The sequence below is a fragment of the Hyperoodon ampullatus genome, assembly GCF_949752795.1.
Source record: "Hyperoodon ampullatus genome assembly, chromosome: 20".
In the NCBI taxonomy this organism is placed as follows: domain Eukaryota; kingdom Metazoa; phylum Chordata; class Mammalia; order Artiodactyla; family Ziphiidae; genus Hyperoodon; species Hyperoodon ampullatus.
Genome location: NC_136933.1, coordinates 31196893 through 31217932, shown reverse-complemented (window position 1 = coordinate 31217932; position 21040 = coordinate 31196893).

Below are 21040 nucleotides of genomic sequence, written 5' to 3'. Positions count from 1 at the left end.
TGCTAGGGTAGTGCATGTCAGTTTTAGGGTCACATGGGGGATCTTGTCATTGTACAGATTCAAATTCAGTGGGTCTTAGGTGAGGCCCTAGATTCTGCATTTTGAGAAATCTTCCAAATGATGCAGATGCCCTTGGTCTGTGGAACACACTTTAACGGCCACCTTCCAGGTGAAAGGAAGAGGAAATTCTCTTCCTTTTTTACAAGTTTCCTTCAATTTCCCAGCTCGCTTACCGCAGAGCAGCAGGTCAGTAAAGTCACAACTTCACAATAGCCCGAACACAGAAAAACCTTTGAAAGGAAGAATTAGATTGACTTCAGAGGGATTGCTAAAAGGAGAATGAATATTTATTTTAAAAAAAAAACAGGGCTTCCCTGGTGGCGCAGTGGTTGAGAGTCCGCCTGCCGATGCAGGGGACGCGGGTTCGTGCCCCGGTCCGGGAAGATCCCACATGCCGCGGAGCGGCTGGGCCCGTGAGCCATGGCCGCTGAGCCTGCGTGTCCAGAGCCTGTGCTCCGCAACAGGAGAGGCCACAAGAGTGATAGCCAACCTTTTCAGTGAAATTGCCTGCCTACAAATATAGCCATCACACCTTTGAGGACAAATAAGACCGCAACTCAGGTTTAAACTCAATCTTCTTAAGTTTTTACAGAGTCCATTTGGGAGAAATATTATGAAGAAACTTGGAGTCTGAACCCTCCTCCTCCACCCCCTTCCCTAAGTGTCTAATATTTGCATTATATACAAAAGGAATCTTTCTACTCTATGATCTGTCAAGATTAAAAATTTTCTCGGGCCAGAAACATGCTAAGATGAAACAAAATTATAACTGAACAGATCCTACTCCAAAGCTGTTTCCAAGTAGGAATGAATATCAGAAATATTTACTTCACATATTTTCCATTGGATGGCCTTTTCAGATTCTTGCTACTTTAAATACAAAAGTAATATTCATTGGGCTACACTATTTTTAAAATGTGGTCTTATAATCAATTGTCAAATCTTCTTCAAGCTTGTATATAGGTGTTGGGCTCCTAGAATCTAAGTGGCTATATAGTAAAGCACTATGGTAGATAATTTAACTTTGGACTAATGAAATGCATATAGTTCCTCAAACAACTTAAAAATATGATGTTCTGTTAACAGTTATATGGACTTATTTTTATTTAGGTAACTATAGCAAAAATAACTTGTATTCAGTGTAAGAAGAAATTACAGATTTGAACTGTGCATGAATTTTATTTAAAAATTTCATTTTTGCTCCATTTTTTTATCAAGTCTATACTTTTAAGAGGGAGAAAGCCACAGAAATGTGTCTATACATTGACCTTTTCAATTTACATAAACAGTCTTCAACATTTAGAAGAATAGCAGGAAATCCTAATAGATTTAGCATTTGGTGTCTAGGAAAACTTTCAGACACATTTGGTAATCACACCTATATACCCTAATGTCTGAGCAGCCATTAGAAGGTATTTACTTTTTCAGTTACGTAATTAGAAATCTATTACATTAGGGCATTTTGGAAATGGGAAATTAAGAATCATTTTCTTTGCAAGTGGTTATAAAAGGCAGAGTTGATTGCTATTGATTAAAGAATCTATAATGAAAAGTAGTTTTTCCCTTCTTCCAAAAAGTTGCATTTTTCTCAAAGAGGTACTGCAGGCAACAGAAGCAAAAAATGCCACTTTGGTAGACGTTAACTTGAGACACGAATCTAATATACTTACAGCCAACAGCTTTAAAAGTCATATGCAATCCCACAAAAGCAATACTGATTTCAATAACTTTGACATAAATGTCAAACTTGATAAGCACAAGTTCAAAAGATCTATACAAAAGTATACAAAAGATATATATCTCTACAGTAGTCCTCCGCACTTATCTGCAATTTTGATTTCCAAGGTTTCAGTTACCCGCAGTCAACTGTGGTCCAAAAATATTAAATGGAAAATTCCAAAAGTAAACAGTGCATAGGTTTTAAATTGCATGTCTGTTCTGAGTCACGTGATTAAATCTCTCTCCATCCAGCTCTGACCTGCCTGGGATCCCCAGCCATCGCCCTTGTCGATCCAACCATCCACTTGGTCACAGCTGGTGATCCAGCATCACTGGAAGTAGCTAATTCTCCTGACGTATCATCAAAGGTCAGTACTGGCCTAATGCCACATCACAATGCCTGTGTCATTCACCTCGCTTCCTCTCCCGTCATCACAAGAAGAAGAAGGGTGTGTACAGAACAATAAGATATTTTGTGAGAGAGGGAGGCAATACTCACCATCATAATTGTCATAATTTACTACTAGTTATTGTTAGCCTTTCACTGTACCTAATTTATAAAGTAAACTTTATTGTAGGTGCGTACGTATAGAAAAACACATAGTATATACAGGGCTTGGTGCTCTGATTTCAGGCGTCACTGGGAGTCTTGGAATGTATCCCCTGTGGATAAGGAGGAACTACTGTACCAAAAAAGTATACAAAAGACATATATCTGTACAAAAGATCAGAAAGCCTATGCTTTCCGATATGAGATATGCTTAACAATTTTGAAGTAGAGTAAGAATTCCTGTAACATCTGTTACGAGATGTCCTGTTCAGGCATAACTATTTACAGAGAAAATATAGAGTGAATATGATACATTGTTTCAGCTATCAATCACTACATAACAAACCACCACAAATTAAGTGACTTAAAGCAGCAGTTGTTTTCTTTGCTTAGAATTATGTGGGTCAGTAATTTGGCCTGGCTCAGCTGGCAGGGACCCCCCGCCCAGTTTTATTGAGATATAATTGACATACAGCATTTTTGCTTGCCAAACTCCTGAACTTCAGGTAAAAACCATAGAACTCTGTGGCATCATCAACCACCACCACAGCAACAACAAACAGAACTTAAGGGCCTTCCATCTCACAAAAATTACCTCTAAGATGAACCACAGACCTAAATGTAAGAGTTTCAAGAAATAAAAAAGAAAAAGGCAAAAAAACACATACTGGGAAAAATATTTGAAAAATACATATTTGATAAAGGACATATCAGAATATATAAAGAACCCTAAAAGCTCAATAATAAGAAAACAAATTAAAAATGAGAAAAAGATTTGAACAGACCCTAAAAAAAAAAAAAAAAAGAGAGAGAGAGCGATCGGATTTGTGGTTACCAGAGATGGAGGGTGGAGGGAGGGCAACTGGACGAAGGCCATCAAAAGGCACTGCAAACTCCAAGTTGTACGATAAATAAGTACTAGGGAGTAACGTGCAGCATCATCAGTGTAATTAACACGCTGTCTGTTATGTATGAAAGTTGTTATAAACAAATACTAGGGAGTAACCTGCAGCATGATCAGTGTAATTAACACGCTGTCTGTTATGCTTGAAAGTTGTTAAGAGAAGAAATCCTAAGAGTTCTCATCATAAAGAAACTTTTCTACTTCTTTAATTAATATATGAGCTGATGGATGATCACTAAACTTATTGTGATAATCGTTTCAGGATGTATGCAAGTCAAATCCTTATGCCAGACACCTTAAGCTTGCTTGTACAGTGCTGTATGTCAGGTATATCTCAATACAACTGGAAGAGAAAAACTATAAAATTTCTAAAATAAGATGTAGGAGACAATCTCCATGTCCTTTGGTTGAGCAAAGAATTCTTAGACATCATGCCAAAAGCACAATCCATTTTTTTAAAAACTTGACAAATTGGAATTCATCAATGATTTTAAAAGACACTTAAAATAGTGTCAAAAGGCACTATCAAGAAAGGCAAGTCTCAGACTAGGAGAAAATATTTGCAAATTATATATCTGGTGAAGGACTAATATGTGAAATATAAAAAAATACAACTCAATAATAATGACAAAAACAATTAAATATGGGCAAAAGATTTGAATAGATATTTCATTGAACAACATACACAAGTGGCCAAAAAGCACATGAAAAAATGCTCAGCATCATTAATCTTTAGGGAAATGCAAATTAAAGCAGCAATGAGATACCATTGCATATCCTCCAGGACGGAAAAAAGGATGGACAATAACAAGCCTTGGCAAGGATGTAGAGAACCTGGAACCTTCATTCATTGCTGGTAGGGATGTAAAAAGGTGCAGCCCCTTTGGAAAAGAGTTTGGCAGTTGCTCTAAATGTTAAACCTATGCCACAGGACTCGAAACTCCACCTCTATCTATTCAGGAAAATGCTAACATATGTCCACGTAGACACGTGTGAATGTCGATTGGAGCATTATTCATAATAGCAAAAAAAATAAACTGGAAATGCTCCAAAATTACAATCACCTGATGAATGGATGAACAAGATGTGATATATCTATACAATGGAAAACCAGCAACTGAAAGAAACAAACTACTGGTACACGGTACAAAATAGAAGAACCTCAAAAACATTATACTAAGTGAAAAAAGTGAGGCACAGAAGACTACATATTTTATGATACTGTTTAATGTAGAGTCTAAAAAAGACAAATTTACAGAGACAGAAAGCAGATCAGTACATTCTGGGGCTGGGTGGGGGGTGAGGATTTCAAGACCAGATCTGTAAGGAGTTGTATTTAATGGGCACTAGGAAACTTTATGTGACGAGGAAAATGTAAGTGTCTTGTGGTGGCACTTGCACAGCTCTATAATTCAGTTAATTTATAGTAAATAAAAGGCACGTCAATAAAGCTATTTAAGAACAGTTAGACATTGAATGTACCAAATTTCATCTTCAGTGCTTCCTGGACTTTAGGACATCTCTTTACACTTAAACACACACCTGCACTCACACACACACACACAGGAGCCTGCATGTACCTATTCATTCAGCTATTGTTCTACCTAGCCTACCTCTCACATCTTTTATATCTCATCTCATTCTTGTTATTCCATATATTTATCTTATGTAGCAGATTCTTCCCTAACTTTTTTCATAATCTCATTGCCTTTGAAGCAAGAGCCTTCTCCTTCATAGTACCTAAAACTTCCTTTATGAGATTCTTTTCAAACAAACTATTTTTTGTTTAAGTAATACATTTGACATCAAACTTTAAGCAAATAAAAATGTTCTGCATGGTATTAATTTTATGGAATTAAATGGATTGTTTTGTTTCACATAGCTTGTTCATGGATATACATGACATTTTTCAATTAAAATGAAAACTATTCCCCAAGTGCTCCTTGGCAGTATTAAACGGAAGTATAATTTAAAAACAGAAAGTTCAAATAATGATTAAATACCATCTCAAGAATTTGTTGTACACTGGCCTGCTTGGACTTAATAATTTTTAAATTACTCACCTTCATGTTCTCACGTTGATCTTGGCCAAATTTTTTGTTAAGAGATTGTCATTTGTGATTATAATATGGTACTCATTGTTCAGAAATAATTTTCCATCAGCTCACTATCTGTAGAAGTTGTTTTTATTCACACAGCATAATCTCATAAATATAGAGACCAACCTGGTTTTCACAAATGTGGGAAAACCACAACAGAAAGTTCTAGTTTTTAGAGTAAAAATCAGCAATAGAGAAATTTTTAAAGTATCATTTAATTAATTGTTACTACGTTGAAAAAATGTTGCATAGGAACAACATGTGTGGTTGTGTATCTCCACAAGTTTGTCAATCAAACAGAAGGAATCACTGTTCTCTGCGTTTTATACTTTTTTTTTCATTTAACACTACTTAAAAAATATTGCTCAATTCAGCGATAACAAATTACACAGTTTCCCACTCTGTCCTGTTTTATTACCTAACATCCAAACCAAAAGCAATGGAAACCAGTCATTGATTCTGGGCACCTTGTTGTTTCCATTTTATCATGAAAACTGAAGAGACATTAACTAATGCTTGGAAAACTAGCTCTCATCACAGAAACGCAGGCTGAGTCAAGGAAACCTTTGAAGACACAGCCCACTTTCCTACACTTCCTGAGAGCTCCTTGAACAGGTTTCCACACTTGCCAAAAAGTCAGATTTATCTCAGGAAGTAAGCTTAAAATGTTCAATCATTAAGATTTATTAAAGTATAATGTTAATACATCAAACTGATAGGATCACTTCATGTTTCCCAATGTGTGTGAAATGCACTGTTCCTTAATTACTATCATTTTCACACGTAGAAAAAGAACACATGGAACACGACTATGCTTTGAGGTAAAAGCAGTTTACCACTAAGAAGACTATATTTTCTCTGCAATGAATAAGAAGCTGAGTGCCCCTAGAACCTTTTCAAACAATCCCAATTTGGGACTTAACATGTGTGTACTCCTGGACTCTGGGCACATTGATTCTGTGTTTTCTTGGTTAGGAAGTCACTTCCCTCAAGCTGCTGTGTTTCATTGCTGTATGTCCTCCACATGCTGGAGGAGTGTTTTCAGATAGTTTTATAATGAGTGTAATAAAGATGGTCTAGTTGATATCCAAATTTCCTTATCCCTTGCAAATAGGCTATTCAATTTTGAGACACTCAAGTCTTAAAGTCAAACTTATCAAAATTTCTATCTCCTTTTCTTTTTGTCTGAGTATATATTCATTATCTTTCTTTCACCTGCTTAAATATTTTCTTGATTTTTTATCTTTCCAATCACTGATATTTTCTATTTCAAATTAAAAGTAGGAAATTGTTTTTCACTGCTAAAAAATATTAACAGCCAAAAAACCACTCCTTTGAAACATTTGTCAACCTCAGGGTTGAAATGTCATTCGGCTGAAAGAAAATGTGAAGTACCAGGATTTCTCTGGTCAGCCTCCCATAACATTACCTTGAGTCTTAATTGTACCTGCGCAGACCCTTCTGCAGATGACAACTCAGTGCATAAGACTATCCAATTGAGTATCTTTATATCCCTGTGAGGAAAAAGGCAGCCATGTTTTTATACCACTCTGTGACGCTTGTGCTCACACACAGGCACCCTTTCATTTGTGATGTTGGAGTTTGTATTCCTAAAAATCAAGCTGGTAGGCAGGTGCTGCACAGAGAAACACAGAGAGAACCACCTTCACTTGTGGTACCCATACAAGGACGGGATGTGAAGAAAAACTGACAGACTGTAAGGAGAACAAGCTCCATAAGCAGATGAACAGAGAAGCAGAGAGCTTTGTGGATTTGCCAGTGCTTTTGACTAGCAGTCCAAGTGGACATATTATATGGAAAGGTAGAGAAAAGGGTTTGTTGGAAAAGGTAAGTATGGAAAAGAGGCCATGAAGATGCAGCATGTGTAACAATGGAAACTGGAGAATAAAACCAAAACAATGGAATAAGCCTGGAAAGAGACACTCTGTACCTAGGAGGGCCACTCAGGATGGTCCACACCAAGACATATCCACGTAAATCAGCTGACCTTTTAGAGAAAGAAAACAACTCTATGGACAGCCAAACAAAAGAACCATAAAACTTGCAAAAGAAAGAAAATCAGAATAACCTCAGACTATTTCACATCCATACCTTGTGCCAAATGACAATAAAGAAACGTTTTTAAATTCTCAAGGAAAGAAAAGTGAGCCTAGGATTTTACATATAACTTAACTGACCCTCAAACGTAAATGCCAGACAGAAATAGTTATAAACATGCAAGAACTCGGGGGTATCATTCTATATGGTCTTCCTGAGAAATCGATAGAAAAGCCTCAAACGTGAAATAACTAACTATAAAAGATGCATCCTAAAGAACAGGGTCCTATTGCAGGCAGGTCCGTGGATTTGGTGGTAGGAAAGGTGAGGGAGTGGTGCATGACGGCTTCTGTTTTCTAAGCGTTTTTCTTTCTAAAGCTTTCTGTTTTCTAACACCGTTCTGATTTCAAGGGAGTATAAAAGGAGGTCATTAGATGAAAATATGAGTTGGAGAGGGTTTCAAGAGATGGAAGAGGACATGACAAGTCATCACTGATAGTGGGAAGGGGAGTTTAAGCGAGAAACAAAGCGGCAAAGAATGTTTTGCTGTAGTGTCGGGGGCTCTTTCAAAGTTCGTGTGTGTGAAGGTTTCCACAGAATCACACGCTGGGCACCATCGATCAGGAGTGGCTGTGGATACCACCAGTGACTCACAAACACCACAGGAGCAGGAACAGGGCTGGCACAGGAAAGCAAGTGGGATGCTGTTGGGAGAGGTCCTGGACTCCTTTGGAGAGGTCTGAGGGAGGCGTCCAGAAATGGCACAGGTGGGAATTGAGCTAGAGGGCTAGGTCACTAGTTTACCATGGGAACCCTGGCATATTCCACAGGCTGAAGTGGACTCGAGTGGGATGACGCAGGGCTAATCATCCTCTCTGGAAGGGAACAACGTGAAGGATGCGAAGCTGATTTGTATTAGGCCCATTTTACAGTTAAGAAAATGAGTCAGGGACCTCCCTGGCGGTCCAGCGGTTAAGACTTCGCCTGCCAGTACAGGGATTGCGGGTCCGATCCCTGGTCCAGGAGCTAAGATCCCATGTGCCTTGCGGCCAAAAAACCAAAACACAAAACAGAAGCAATACTGTAACAAATTCAATAAAGACTTTTAAAAATACATTTAAAAAAAAAGAAAGAAAAGAAAATGAGTCAGCAGAAGGTGATGAGTCATGAGGCCAGGACTGGAATATGGAGGGTCTGCCTTCCAATGTTAGGCTTGGTTGGATGTGACTGTGACATATTGCCTCACTTTTAGTAGATAGTTATTTTTAATGGTTTGTTATTTTCATTTTGCTGTTACTTCTGAACATAATTACTGAATGTTTACCATCTTACCAACAAAGATCCCATCTATGGTCCTGATATCTGATTCTCCAACCTAAATTAAATCGAATTTGAGAAATTCTATGTCTCTTATGAGATTACAGAGTTACCTTATTCAGCTTCACCGACCTAAAAACAAACGCCTTACAAAGAAAAGTATATTTTTTAATTACTAATTTTTCCAAATCTGAATTCTATTTATTTTTATTTCTGCTGCATTGGGTCTTCGTTGCTGCATGCAGGCTTTCTCTAGTTGTGGCGAGCGGGGGCTTCTCTTTGTTGAGGTGTGCGGGCTTCTTATTACGGTGGCTTCTCTTGTTGTGGAGCATAGGCTCTAGGCGCGTGGGCTTCAGTAGTTGTGGCACACGGGCTCAGTAGTTGTGGCGCACGGGCTTAGTTGCTCCGCGGCATGTGGGATCTTCCTGGACCAGGGCTCGAACCCATGTCCCCTGCATTGGCAGGTGGATTCTTAACCACTGTGCCCCCAGGGAAGTCCCCAAATCTGAATTCTAAAAGACTTTCTTAACTTAGACAATTCTACCTCCTGGTTCTGAATTTCAATTAAATTGTTCCAATTTCTATACTATGACAACCTATTAAAGTGCCATCCTTGAAAAAGTTGACATGCTCCAGAAGAATGACAAGCTCATTTTTATGAGTACTTAAATATTTAATATAATACCCAAAAGCCTGAAAGGATTGCTCCAGGAAGATATTATAACTTGAAAGCCAGAATTTGCTTTGAATATTATTTATCTGCTGAGAAGGAATTTTCAATAAACCCTAAGGATACTTAAATCAACAAATACTTATCAGCTGTGGTAACTGTGGTGACCCGGTCCTGCTTCTGTCACTGGTGTTATTAACAGACCAGCGCTGCTACTCACTGTCTTTCCCCAAAATCTTACTCTACAGCAAAAAAAAAAGCACAGGATCCCTTGGAAAGACCTTTTAAAATCCCCTCGGCAAGTGGCTGTGAGCACAGGTGTTCATTAAATTTGGTTGTCAGTTTGCTTGTCATTTATCCATGGAGCTTATTTTCACTTTCTTAGTTTTTCAGGCTCACAGAAAAATGGCTAATGACTATTCATGTGGTCCCAGGGGAAATTTCTTCTAGAGGAAATAGACGGCAACTTCTAATGTCATAACTCAACAGCGTAACCTTCACCAGGAGGTGAAAAACACCAGTAGGGCTTCAAATCTTGAAGAATCAGTTCCTGAAGCCCAAAATCAGTTCTTGAAATCCAAAATGGGTGAACTTTTAAATTTTACGTCTTTCTTTTTGAGTTTAAATTTCACTATAAGCCAGTCACTTTAAAGTTTTTGGAAAATCACTTTGCCTAGTTTGAAGAATTATTTCGAAGAAAAAAAAGTTTAAGGTCTAGTAGGGTCAATCCTTTATAGCATGTTTACAGGCCTCATACAAAAACACCTTTAACTACATCCTCTTCAGGGTTGCAAATAATCACAGTACTTTTAAATTGCAAGAAAATCCTTATAAACATTTACATATTCCAGAAAAGATCTAGTTTAATTTCTATCCAAATATCCAATCAAGTAAATTATTTGCTGTCTAGAACATAAACCCTCCGCATATTGGATTTAATGTTTTTTTAAATAAAAAACAAGTAAAACTGTACGTGTATACAAGCCGGTCTTTACCAGGCTCTTTCCGTTGCTAAACCAATAGAGATAATATCAAAATGAGCAAAGCTTAAACATGTTATGTCTTTGTTTATTCTTAGATATTATGGTGTATTCCTCTGATAAACAGTACTAGAAAAAAGGGACTTCAGGTCTGAAAAATGTTAATTAATCAAAACGAATTGGTTGCCTAAAGTTAGGTTCAAAACTAACTAACACTAAATAACATATAAAATAATGTAAGGGCTATTTCAGGACAAACAAGCAAACAACCTATAATGTGGAATGCAGCTAAAGAAGCCTTAGGTAAATTTAATTTTTTTTTCTTTTTTGCCAGCAGTATTATGGTCACAATGGTGACCCTCATGAACTGAGAAGAGCTGATGTATTATACCATAAATGGGAAATTTACCCAGATAAATAGATTCTTTGGTAGCACTTAACACTTTCACAGACAGCAAACAAACATTTTTGAACTTCAAGAGCTGATTGGGGGTTTCAAGAGCTGAAGCCCTTTTGTGTTGCTTTATGAATGTTGTCTTTTTTTAAAAATAAATTTATTGATTGATTTTTGGCTGCATTGGGTCTTCGTTGCTGCGCACCTGGGCTTTCTCTAGTTGCGGCGAGCGGGGGCTGCTCTTCGTTGCGGTGCGTGGGCTTCTCACTGCGGTGGCTTCTCTTGTTGAGGAGCACGGGCTGTAGGCGCGCGGGCTTCAGTAGTTGTGGCTCTTGGGCTCAGTAGTTGTGGCTCACAGGCTCTAGAGCGCAGGCTCAGTAGTTGTGGCCCATGGGCTTAGTTGCTCCGCGGCATGTGGGATCTTCCCAGACCAGGGCTCGAACCCGTGTCCCCTGCATTGGCAGGCGGATTCTTAACCACTGCGCCCCCAGGGAAGCCCCATGAATGTTGTCTTATGTGGCCTTTCCGGCACTAACATGACGTGGTAGGCTCACAAGTATTAGAGCTGGCTCTTTGGGGGCAATGCCTGGCAATTTTTAATTTCTAAATCTTAAAACTGTCAAAGGCTTCAAGGACTAATTGTATACCAGTTCTCTAAAAGTAACAATTTCATTCCATTCTAATAATAGGCCCTCAGAGAGCAAACATAGTGTTTGTTAGTGTTATGTGTTCCCTTATTTCATTCCGTTGTTTAGAAAGTTAAGAATGCATATTTTCATAGACAAAACTTTGTCTGGATCACCCTAATGTAACCCAGGCACCAATGTAAAGTTGGAAGTAACTGATTTATGGCAAACACTGTCTTCACAAAAACCAAATGACATAGTTACAATTCCTATAATATTAGCAACTTCAGTGAACTAAATCAGTTGCATTATTACTTGAAAGCTTCCTGCAAAAATACCATTTGCATTGAAACTGTATAGAGGAAAAATATTTTTAAGCAATTTTAGAGTATCACAATTTGTGAAACATTAGACTGATTCATTTCTAAATATTACAGCAGAAACAAATATTTTCTGGCAATGTCAGCTCAAAATCTGATATGTCTCCCTTTTTCTTCCTTTGAAGTTAAAAAACATTTTGTGTGTTTTTGTATATTTGTTTCTTTGTTTTGGTTTTTGCACAGATTGGGCTAGATATATTGTAGCCAAAAATGAGACTTTGGTTGCTTTGCGTGTGTGTGTGTGTGTGTGTTATGTGTGTAAATATACACAGACAAAAAGCAAGGAATCAAATGGGCAATAAATAAATAAAAATAATAATATAAAATAATATAAATAAACCTTTAGGTTAATGATATTTGGTTTCAGTTTTCACTCTGACAAAACAATTTAATCTACTGAGGCTTTGGTCTGAAATTATGACCGTTTAATTATGGGCATAGATTTAATTATGACCATTTATTTCAAAAGATTGGTGCAAGATGTAAAAAGCATGTATCATCCTCTTACTTTCTAAAGTTGTTAGTTAACAGGATAATGATGGTAAGTGGTCAACAGGTGTCAATGTGAAGTTTGAATGGTATCCTGCAGAGGTTAGCAAACTTTTTCTGTATAAGGACACACCATAAATATTTTAATTTTGCAGACCATATGGTCTCTGTCACAACTGCTCAACTTTGCCATCTTCACCCAAAAGCAGCCATAGACAACACATCACCAATGAGCATACATGTTGCTCATGGCCACTGAAATTTGAATTTCAAACACTTTTCTCATATGATGACATATCATTCTTTTGATTTTTTTCCTACAATTAGAAAATATAAAAACTATTCTTAGGTAACAAAAACGAGCTGCAGGCCTAGGGAGTGCAAAGAACATTAAGTAAACCAAACCGTGACTCTAAGCTGAGGCTCTCCTGAGCTCTCCACTCTGCCGCCCAGTGAGGTCACCTCTGTGGGCCTCAGCCTCCTCGTCTACAGAATGGGAGAGTTGAGAAGTCCCTTTCAGTTTAATATCTAGGGATTTTAGTGAGATCATCATCCCCTAGTTGATATTTAATAACGGTTATTGATAAGATATGGAATGGTGTTTTGTAGTTTGCAAACTGCCTGTGTGTCTTATCTTATTTCCTCCTCAAAATTTTCTGTGAGATGGTATAATTTTATCAACTTTTTCAAAAAGGAAATTGAGTGTTTAAGAAATAACCCTAAGGCCACACACAGTGAGCAGTAACAAACTCTCATCTTTTTTTTTTTTTTTTAATGAAAGCTTCTTTCTTTCTTTCTTTTTGGCTGTGTTGGGTCTTCGTTTCTGTGCAAAGGACACGTGTTGGGGTGAGTGGGTGCCATTCTTCATCGCGGTGCGCGGGCCTGTCACTGTCGCAGCCTCTTTTGTTGCGGAGCACAAGCTCCAGACACACAGGCTCAGTAGTTGTGGCTCACGGACCTAGTTGCTCCGCGCATGTGGGATCTTCCCAGACCAGGGCTCGAACCCATGTCCCGTGCATTGGCAGGCAGATTCTCAACCATTGCGCCACCAGGGAAGCCCCCAAACTCTCATCTTGAACCCAGATTATCAGACCATGTCAAGTTGTCAGGACCTTTCTGGCACAGCAAATATATATATATATATCCCACTAGATCACTGGTTTATTATACAAGGGTAAAATTCAGACCAGCCAGGTGGTTGAGCTGCATAGCACAAGGTATAAGGAAAGGACACACTTCTCCAGGCACCCATTCTCCCTGAATCCTCATGTTTTCAATATTTTGATCACCTTGAGAAACTAACTGCAGAGCATTCAATCAAAATTACTACTCTTGTCTTATCTTCCCCAAGATACAGTCTGTAATTCTGAGAGGAAGACAATGATGTCAAAAGAAAGAGAGAGGAAATTAACTGGAATATGTAATAGCACATCTGTGTCTCTTCTACATTTCTTGTAAAATTGAGACACTGGTAGATGACACTTACATTTCAAGGTAATAAGCATTACATTTATTTTTATATCCTCGTAAATGCAATGCCTATTTTCAATTTGCCTATCAACATAATGGGCTATATTCTTTATGTAAAGATGGTATCATCACTAAACAGAAATATCAAATCTCTAAGAATGTTATACTGGGTTGACTAAAGAATATCTTTATTTTAGGCCTTTTCTTCATCCTTGACCAATTCCTTGACCTTCAAAAAGTTACAAATACTCTGTGGGCCTTGGTTTAACCACCAACTCCTATGAATAAAAGAAGTTTATAAAGTGTTTATAATTATTTGGGGTGAGAATGTAGAATAAATTGAAGGAAAATAAGCCAATAACATCTTAATTCTCTGATCTGAAGTATGGATAGTTTAATTTTTGTGAATTATGTACATTCATTCAGAAGTCATTTTGAATACCTATTGTATGCCAAGTATTGTTCTAGGCCTTGAGGGTATAATAATGAGCAAAACACAGCTTCTCTCCTTGGAAAGGTTACATTTTGTTCAGGGAGACAGATAAACAAAAGAATATATGATTTCCAGGTGCTAAAAAGGGCTGTGGAGAAGAACAAAAGAGGGAGAGAACTGATGGAATGCGTGTTGCTCAGAAAGGTCAGGCAGAGAGAACAGCACGTAAAAAGGCCCTGAGGTACCCTCAGCTTAGCAGGAGAAAAGAGAGCAAAGAGGCAAGTGATGGGAAATGAGGTCAGACAGTCTTTCCTCTGCTTGAGATGGAGACCCTGGAGGTCTTTTCTGCAGAGCAGTGTCATGATCTGACTTGGGTTTTAAAAGGATCCTTCTGGCTGTGTGTGAAGTATATACCATAAAGGGGCCAGGTCAGATGCAAGGATAACAAGAAACAATTGCAGAAGTCCAAGTGAGAATTTATGATGAGTTGAGAAAAGATCGTAGTAGAGGAAGCTGTCAGTGTTGGTCAGATGGTTTGAGTCATAGGTGAAAGGAAGAGCTCTCAGAAGTTACTGACAGTTTGCCTGTAGGAGTGAGGAGAGGCAACAATAACTGAGAATTTTGGCCTGAGAAGCTGGAAGATGAATGTACCGCTCAGAAATATGGGACGGTGTGAGTACATCCAAGTGGTGGGGAGTGTGCAAATCAAGAGTTAGATTTCGAACAGGTTAAATCTGGGAAGCCTGGTAAGTATCCAGACGGAGATGCTAATTGGGCATTTGAATATATGAGATCCGAGTTTGGCAGAAGTCCTGGGGAAATTAGTCCAACTGGGAAGTAGAGTTAGCTAGAGAAAAAATTTGAATTCACTCCTGTGGAGTCTGCAAAAATTAAGGTGAGGAGAGCAAAGGAGGCTGAAAAGAAGCAATGAAGCATACAGGAGGAGGAGTGAGAGAAAGCAGCATTCTGGAAGCCGCGTGAAGGAAAAGTTTTAAGAGCTGTGTTGAATACAGCTTACGGGTTGAGTAAGAAGAGAACTATAAACTTGACACCGGGTTGGCAAAAGTTTCTGACAACCTTCAAACGAGCTCTTTCAATCCAGTAAAGGACAAGAACTTGATTGGAGTTGGTTCGAGAGAGAAGAAAAGTAAAAGATGTGGGTACCATAAGTATAGTTGTCACTTTTGAGACTTGCTGCACAGAGAATTAAGGTCATAGGTGGAAGGGATTGTGACATCAAGGGAAGGTTCTTTTATGATGGAAGGTATTAAATATGGTTGTACAGAAAAAATACTGAAGCAGGAGCAAGGCGGAGAGATTAGAAGAGAGTGATCCTGGAGAAGATTATAGTGGATGGGTACAGGGCACAGGAAGGGTTGCCTTAGCCAAGAGGACAGATTGTACAGTAATGATGATAAGAAGGAAGATGATATGGTACAGGTAGAGGTAGTTTGGTAGATGTGGTGCTGAGAACACGTGGAACATCTCTTCTGACTGCTTCGGTTTCCTCAGGGAACACCTAGCAAGATCATTAATTGAGAAAATTGAGAAGGAGGTTTGGGAGTCTAGGGGAAAGTTGTAGAACAATGGCCTAACAAAATAGGAGAACAAAGGAATTAGAGAGACGTAATGTATTTCCTGGCAACGCTAAGAGTCCACTTGAGATTAGTGGTCATTATTATGTTTTTCTTTAAGTTGTCACAATTGTGTGCTTTTCTCCAACCTTGGTCTGCTTCCTAGATAAGAACATTCAGAGTAAGACTTAAGGAAAGACTGAGGGTTTTCTGGGAGAGCACTAGGGTCAATCAGAGTTCCCTGTGAGGTCAATGAGTTCTTGGTGTCTCAGACATTTGGGGAAAATGAATGGGAAACATAAGAGGTAGTTTTCAGAGAATGAGATCCTTGAAGTTAAGATTATGAAGAACGACAGAGATGTTGGTAATAACAAATTCTAGAGTATGACCATGAACTTGGGTATTGAGCAAGGATGGAGAAATAGATTTTTGGAGATCAAGGACATGAGAGTCCATTTCTCTTCTGTGATACGTAGGGCAGGGCTGAGGCTGGCAGAGAGGAAGCTGAGAGTAAGTAAGAAGAATCTGTGGAATCCGTTGGCGCCCCTGCTCATTGTATGAGGACCTACAGAGAATGTTGTTATGGGACTGGCACAGCTCCGTGGGTTTCCTCTTCTGCCGTGTCAGTGGCATATCCATACACATGGAATCCTGTGGACACCTCCTGGCAGCTATGACAGTAGAAGTAAGTCTCTATTTAAAAAAGAAAAGAAAAGAAAGATATATTATACCCCAGTTATTGACAATTCTGTACTCTGAAGATGGCCCAGAAAAATTATCCACTCAGACTCATTTAGTGGTCTTGCTCAGAGAAGAACCATGGCATGCAGCTATGATCATTAAAGACACACAACAATGTCGGAAGGTCAACATCCTCTTTTACTTCCTGATAGGTTGCTTTCTTTGTCCTCTTTAGAAAATAAAGTGGTTTGGAGTATTGCTTCAGTTCTGTAGGCCCTCATGTGCACAACTCCAAACAGACCTAGGGTGAAGTGTGGAAGAAACATGGGAAATGGACTGCTTAGAAATATTATACTCTATGCATTAAGGAAAAGGGGTAAAAAAATGTTTCTCCTATGCAACCTAGCTCACAGGATAGGTAAGCTGGTTAAAAGTTAAAACTGAGATCATTTTGAATGTCTTCAATATCCTCTTGTTTTTACTAACATTATACCAGGAGTTATTCTGTCAAGGCAAAATAACTTGCAAGAATATAACTGTAATTATAGTATGCCATTATTTGGACATATTGCAATGGCATAACCAATTATCCTGTCACTGAATGTTTAAGTTATAATTTCATAATTATAAATGATACTAAAGAGAGAAATAATTTTACATATGTCTGTGTCTGCATCTCTCATAACATGCTTTGGATGTATTCTGGAAGTGAAGTGTATTAACCATTTTAATAAATGAGATATATAGTATAGATAAGATATAGATCTTGATACAGATACATAGAGAGATCGCCAATAAGATTGTAGCATTAACAAAATCTCATCAGCAATATATAGGAATAGCTCCTCAGTATTTTTTGATATGCTTTTATTGGGACTAAATAAAAGATTTCTCATGGTTTTAAGGGTAAAGAATTTTTTTTAAAAGATGTGTTGAGTGACAGAGGATGCCAATTAGAAAGTGATAAACTTATGGGAGAAAGAAAATTACTAAAGTACATTTGGGTAAAGCTGAAAGAAGGGAGACACAAACAAAAAGCTGCCATGGAATTAATATATAGCAGTGATGAGAAACTGCATCCATTCAGAGAGGTGACGATGACTCATTGTTCAAAGTAGAACACTTGTCAAGGTCTGACCTTGCTGATATTTTCATTGATATGAAGTCAGAAGAAGCATGGAGGGAGACTGTCACACCAGAATTAATCCCCACCAACAGGGAGAAATATATTGGCAATGGGAAAATTATCATGGGAAAAAAATAGGTGAGTGGTGTTAGAGGAATGGAGAAAGCTTCCTTTGTATAATTCTTTGAGACAGACCTCAGATACAAAGGAGAGAATTTGATTCTTTGTTCTGGATCTTTCTTAAGAAAGATGGATTAAGAGGGTTTGAAAGCTCTAAAAATGTAATTATCTAGGCAATAACTAATTATTCTGATGAGGTAGAAAAGTGACAGGTAAATGAAAAAACACTTGAGTTTCACAGGCTGTTCTCAGTAAATTCAGGTCGTAAGAGATGTGTACAATAGCAGGATGACTAAGCACATAGCCGAGAACAAATGTAAGATTCTGGCTCAGCCGAGTCAAGAAGGTGAAATCCTCAAGACAGCTAAGGACTTACACTATTAAATGCTAAGGAAAAAACAAAGAAGAAAAGATAGACCCTACTTGAAATGATTGTTTGAATGTTAATAAGTAATAGAAAGAAATAAAAACAGCTCCTAGATTTTTATTTTATTTGGTGTCCTCTCACTTGTATAATAACATTCAGACTACAAAGAACAAAAAATTTAGTGAAAATAATCAAGTTATTATTGATCGATAATTTAGTCAAGCAATGCATATTAAAGCCATTAGGTTGAGAGATATTGGGGAATAGGATATTTGTAAAGTGCTAAGTATCAGCCCAAAATTATTTACTAGCTGGAAAGGGAAAAATAATCTTTATATCAGAGAGATCTAGTAGTGACATCTTAATAAAGGGGCCAATCTTTGCATTGTGGAACATTCTGATGTTGTGTCTAATTATATGATTCAATATATGTCAAAAATACTTAACCTGAATATTAATAAGCTTTTCATACTAATTTCCAATTAACAGAAAATGCTAGAGTTCAAAGAATCAATTATATGTATTCCAAATTTATGATATTTTACCCCCCAAAATCCTGATATCCCCCCCATCAATGTTATAAAGAAATTTAAAAGTGTGGGGGAAATGTTCTAGATCAAAAGAGATATAAACAAAAGTAATACATAAACTTTATTTGGATATTAGTTCAATTAAATCATAAGGAACTAGAAAAAGAAAAGGAAGTTAAACCCAAAATTAGCAGAAGGAAGAAAATATAAAGATTAGAGCCAAAATAAAAACTACAAAACAATAGAAAAAAAATCAATGAAACTGAAAGTTGCTTTTATAAAAAGATAAACAAAATTGACAAATCTTTAGCTAGACTAACCAAGAAAAAAAGAGAGAAAGACACGGAAGTTTTAGCCACAGCAATCAGAGAAGAAAAAGAAATAAAAGGAATCCAAATTGGAAAAGAAGAAGTAAAGCTGTCACTGTTTGCAGATGACATGATACTATACATAGAGAATCCTAAAGATGCTACCAGAAAACTACTAGAGCTAACCAATGAATTTGGTAAAGTAGCAGGATACAAAATTAATGCACAGAAATCTCTTGCATTCCTATACACTAATGAAAAATTGGAAAGTGAAATTAAGGAAACACTCCCATTTACCATTGCAACAAAAAGAATAAAATATCTAGGAATATCTACCTAAGGAGACAAAAGACCTGTATGCAGAAAATTATAAGACACTGATGAAAGAAATTAAAGATGATACAAATAGATGGAGAGATATACAATGTTCTTGGATTGGAAGAATCAACATTGTAAAAATGACTGTACTACCCAAAGCAATCTACAGATTCAATGCAATCCCTATCAAACTACCACTGGCATTTTTCACAGAACTAGAACAAAAAATTTCACAATCTGTATGGAAACACAAAAGACCCTGAATAGCCAAAGCAATCTTGAGAAAGAAAAATGGAGCTGGAGGAATCAGGCTCCTTGACTTCAGACTATACTACAAAGCTACAGTAATCAAGAGAGTATGGTACTGGCACAAAAACAGAAATATAGATCAATGGTACAGGATAGAAAGCCCAGAGATAAACCCACACACATATGGTCACCTTATCTTTGATAAAGGAGGCAAGAATATACAGTGGAGAAAAGACAGCCTCTTCAATAAGTGGTGCTGGGGAAACTGGACAGCTACATGTAAAAGTATGAGATTAGAACACTCCCTAACTCCATACACCAAAATAAACTCAAAATGGATTAAAGACCTAAATGTAAGGCCAGACACTGTCAAACTCTTAGAGGTAAACATAGGCAGAACACTCTATGACATAAATCACAGCAAGATCCCTTTTGACCCACCTCCTAGAGAAATGGAAATAAAAACAAAAATAAACAAATGGGACCTAATGAAACTTAAAAGCTTTTGCACAGTGAAGGAAACCATAAACAAGACGAAAAGACAACCCTCAGAATGGGAGAAGATATTTGCCAATGAAGCAACTGACAAAGGATTAATCTCCAAAATTTACAAGCAACTCATGCAGCTCAACATTAAAAAAACAAACAACCCAATCCAAAAATGGGCAGAAGACCTAAATAGACATTTTTCCAAAGAAGATATATAGATTGCCAACAGACACATGAAAGGATGCTCAACATCATTAATCATTAGAGAAATGTAAATCAAAACTACAATGAGATATCATCTCACACCGGTCAGAATGGCCATCATCAAAAAATCTACAAACAATAAATGCTGGAGAGGGTGTGGAGAAAAGGGAACCCTCTTGCACTGTTGGTGGGAATGTAAATTGATACAGCCATGATGGAGAACAGTGTGGAGGTTCCTTAAAAAACTAAAAGTAGAACTACCATACGACCGAGCAATCTCACCACTGGGCATATACCCTGAGAAAACCATAATTCAAAAAGAGTCATGTGGGCTTCCCTGATGGCGCAGTGGTTGAGAGTCCACCTGCCAATGCAGGGGACACGGGTTCATGCCCTGGTCCGGGAGGATCCCACATGCCGCGGAGCGGCTGGGCCTGTGAGCCATGGCCGCTGAGCCTGCACATCCGGGGCCTGTGCTCCGCAACAGGAGAAGCCACAGCAGTGAGAGGCCCGCGTACCACAAAAAGAAAAAAAAAAGAGAGTCATGTACCACAATGTTCATTGCAGCTCTATTTACAATAGCCAGGATGTGGAAGCAACCGAAGTGTTCGTCAACAGATGAACGGATAAAGAAGATGTGGCACATATATACAATGGAATATTACTCAGCCATAAAAAGAAATGAAACTGAGCTCTTTGTAGTGAGGTGGATGGACCTAGAGACTGTCATACAGAGTGAAGTACGTCAGAAAGAGAAAAACAAATACCGTATGCTAACACATATATATGGAATCTAAAAAAAAAAAAAAAAAGGTCATGAAGAACCTAGGGGCAGGACAGGAATAAAGACGCAGATGTAGAGAACGGACTTGAGGACATGGGGAGGGGGAAGGGTAAGCTGGGACAAAGTGAGAGAGTGGCATGA